We start from the raw sequence: 4,422 nt of genomic DNA on the forward strand, positions 1-4,422 counted from the left end.
CAAGCCAGCTTCTAGCCTCCTGCACAGATCAAACTAGATGTTGTTGTATGGGAACATGTTCATCTGCACCTCCATGTGGACAACAGGCCCCAAGACCAACTTTCTTATATTACCCTCATGGTCTCACAACACAAGTGAAAGGAGAAACATACCAATCAACTGGTCAATGATGCTGGTTACAAGCAAATGTAAATTTAATGAGCTGTGTTTTGTAATTAGAATGCAGTCAAATGGACATCCACACAGACATCCACATGCTTCTATAAGACACACACACACAAATACATACATACATATAGAGGCAGAAACACAGGTGCACCTACAGAAACCCATAAGCACACACATTGTACAAGTCCACTTACCACTATGTGAGATGAAGTGCACTGCAGCTACAGGCATTATCTGCTGTACAGACCACTGGACTACTGAAATATGGCAAATTACAATACCTCTCTCTCTCTCTCACTATATACACATATATATATATATATATATATATATATACAATTGAGTTGAGTTTCCCACATTTGGGGAAATCACAGGGGTCAACCCAACCAAAATATGCAATGGAACAGCCTCATCCTGGGGAAACTATCTTCTTGATCGTGGTATTCCCCCTGCCAGGTAAGTATATATATATATATATATATATATATATATATATATATACATATGTGTGTGTGTGTGTGTGTGTGTGTGCATATATATGCATATATATGCATATATATATATATATATATATATATATATATATATATATATATATATCACCTACAGAACATCGACAGCCCAAAACACCGTCACCCATATGGCCGACGCCATATGTTCGACACTCACAATATCGACAGCGCCAGAACCTTTAATATACCAACTCTGAGATTGCACTACAGTGCAAGAATGGAAATGTTTCCATTCCGCACTATTGGCAGATAGCATTTCCCCATTGTCGATATGCTGAATGTCGACCATATGGCATCGGCCATATGGGTGTCGGCATTGTGAGCTGTCGGCATTCTGTATGAGACCCATATATATATATATATATATATATATATATATATATATATATATATACACACACACACACACACACACACATACATATATATATATATATATATATATATATATATACATATATAAATTCAATGGGTTGAATTCTCCACTATCTATGTTACACGTCCATAAAATCACAATCAGCAGATCCAGCTGCATTCCAAATTAACCATTTCTTCTGAGCACAATTTTTTAAGGAGTTTGCCATCATAAAGCCCAAGGGACACAGCTGGGTATTGTTTGTTTCTTTCATCTTAGGCATAAATATTGACATTTTTTTTTTAATGAGAACCAGGGGCACTGTCAGTTTAATTTTTTTCATTCTTTAAAGCTTTCTTGAAAAGCTCACTAAATTGTTTTCTTGTTTCCTTTCAGAGTGCTTATCTCTGTAAGGTTTGAAGGATAGGTGGCATCAGTTAACTTCTGAAGTTCAAGGTCTATTTTCCGATTTAGAAGCTGAGCATAGTCAGGACAGAAGCTTACTTAATAAAAGGACATATGAGGAAGAGGTTTTGACTGACATAACACAGCCAGAAAATGGCCACTCAAGAAGTGAAAGGGAATCTGAAAGTTAAGGAAGCAGGTGCTCTCATTCCAAAAAGGGTGAGCAGTAGATGATTACTTAGAAGAGTTTGTAGATCATTTCCATGATGAGAATAGTGCTAAGATTTCTGATATGGTTTTAGAAAGGAACTTTGGAACCATACACCACAGACCAACCATTTTTTCTCAAAGACTCCAGACCATTGCCCTGGGCTTCTTTTATGCTCCAATCAGTTCATAAATGCCACTTTGTCTCACACTGAGAATGTTATTTAGATGGCCCATATCTTAAAATAACCCTGTTTCTAGCCTCCATGGCCCTTGAAAGCTGTGTTAGATCTGTGCTTCTGGGGTCCCACATCACAGCACATGTTGCTTTAAATTTTAAAGTGAAATCCCTTTAGGGAGAATTCATAGATGATTTTGATCTAATCAAATCGGAAGGTATTCAGAGGATCACTGAAGCTGACAACATGGAGTCCTAAGACCTTGTCACTGCTCTTGCAGCTTTAGGTAAGAAATGCTCCACCAGTGTGGTGATGAGGAGTTAGAAGCATTAGGTTTTGGGCTTTGTAGTTTACATGTCCACTCTCATTAAAAACGTCTGATCAAGCCCTTCCCGTCATAGCTTATTTCCCTTCCACTAGAGAAGCACACCACATCCACAGGAGGTCAGTTTGGTTTTGGTTTGGCCAGAATTCTGAAAACAAAAGGTAACTGAAATGACTCTCAGATGGGATCAGCATCACCCAGTTATTCGTCCCAGTATCATATTGGACAAACCAAATGCTATTGGCAATGATTCCCTGGGTAGACCCTGTCAAAAGTCAAATATTGTTTGGTGTTTAACAACAGAAAATGCCCATTGCCAGCTTATAGGTTCATGCATCTTTGCTTCCACTGTTGGAAGTCACCCCCAGCAGCTAAATGCTGTTCTACATCTGGACAAGCCAGTTAAGAAATTTGGATCCTTTTAGTGGGCAAATCCTCCAACCCAAGACAGGACAACCTGCACAGAGCTAGGCATCTTTTTTTGTGGCCAACAGGGTCATTTTTCTCAGGGTCAGACCCAGTTACATACCATCACATTCCCCACTTACAATAGACAAACACACCCTACTACCAAATCATCACAATAAAAGAAGGCAGCTCTTGCTCATAAAAGGCATTCTTTAGGTTTTACCATTGAGTCTTTGGTGGGTTTGAATTCCAAGGTGGTTAAAAATTTCAGACAGACAGATGAAAAATGCTTTATCCCAATCATGGGTCCCCTCAAATTATCTATTGTATGATCCCATTTATTCTCATCAGGGGTAATATATAATTATTGACCATGGTATAGGAAAAGCCAAAGTCTATCCACATGGGATAGGTTAATTTGAGCAGAAAAAAGGAAAATGGCTGTGTTTTACATGGTCCACAAAGGCAGCTCACCTAGTACTTACTTTTGAACCTATGAACTTATAAAGGTAATGAATATGAGGCCCTCAAATTATCAGGAAGGATTAATGGCCCTTTTCTTTACCCTCCTTGGAGTGCATTTAGAACATCCCCCATAGGTCTGGTCCCCAAAAAGAAGGAGCAGGGAGACTTTTACCTAATGCATCATGTCTTTCACCCATCTTGTCTTTCAGATGATGACTTCATCAACAAAAGCCATTCCATAGTACACTATGCATGAGTAGATATTGTAACACTCACTATAATGGAAATCTATGCCCCCTGGCTGGCAAGCTATACATTCAGTCTGCCTTCAGCTGCCTTCCTATGAGGGAGGAAGACTGGCCTCTTCTGGGCTTTTATTTTTATGGCAAATTCTATTTTGGTACGACAGTGCCCATGAGCTACATTACATCTATGATGGTAGCAAAGGGCTACCTAGCAAGCTGCCATCTATTTTTTAGATGATTACCTGATAATAGATGAAGGGAGTGTTGGGGCCCTAGAAGGAGTATCGATGTTCATAGACCTCTGCAGTGAACTATGTGTTCCTCCGGATGGGCAAAAAGCTGACAGTCCAAGCCAGACCATTACTTTTCTAGGTCTTCCAAGGGATGTTTCAGCTTCCACATTCAAACTTCCAAATCTACACATGGCAAAGCTAAAATCTGTACTTGGCAGATTGTTAGAGTCTAACAATGTGTGACTTGGTGAAGACATACAACACAGGCTGCTAAACTTTCCTGCAGAGCTATTGCCCAAAGTAGGACTTTCCTGAAATCCTTGTCCAATCTTTGAAAAAGAAGTAAGCCTAAACACAACCAAATGAGGGTTAACAGAAGGGTCAAGAAAAATCTCCTTCTGTGGAAGATAGTCTTGCTCAAGTTCAACAGGGTTTCACTATCAAAAAGCACTGGGTTTCCTCTGACAAACTGCAGCTTTCACCAAGGGAGCTGCAGGCATAGGTATAGGTGGTTATCCCATTAAGGGAGTTAGTTTGGGGCAAAATAGCCTTCTTCTTGGTTAGATGAAAGGTAGAAAGACATCAGCTTCCCAAAAGTTTTTTTCATTTGGGTGGCCGGTCTTGTGTGGCAAGAACAATTTTGCAACAGGAAAACGTTATTATACCTGGACAACATAGGAGTAGTCCAAGCCCTTAATGAGAGTTCTAAGTGGGTACACTCAGTGATAAGGTTTTTAGTTTTGTTAAATTTGCAGATCAATTTGAGTTTTTCTAGTTGTCATGTTCCTGGAAAAGATAATGGTATACTTGTCAGCCTATCCTGCTTTCAATTTTCCAGGTTCCACCGGTTGGCTATGTCTGCAGATCCCTTTGGAACACTCATTCCTGCAGAAGTCTAGCTGATTGGCACAGGTAAGCTA

The 4,422-nt window shown here is 39.6% G+C and overlaps 1 non-coding gene across 1 annotated transcript; it reads right to left on the bottom strand.

The window, feature by feature from the left end:
• Positions 1 to 466: 466 nt before the first annotated feature.
• Positions 467 to 632, bottom strand: LOC122789489. The gene has a single exon (XR_006362818.1). It is a non-coding gene; the product is annotated as a U1 spliceosomal RNA (small nuclear RNA).
• Positions 633 to 4,422: the final 3,790 nt, after the last annotated feature.

Source organism: Protopterus annectens, chromosome 14.part0 (assembly GCF_019279795.1).
Source record: "Protopterus annectens isolate FY-2018-M chromosome 14.part0, PAN1.0, whole genome shotgun sequence".
Taxonomy (NCBI): domain Eukaryota; kingdom Metazoa; phylum Chordata; order Ceratodontiformes; family Protopteridae; genus Protopterus; species Protopterus annectens.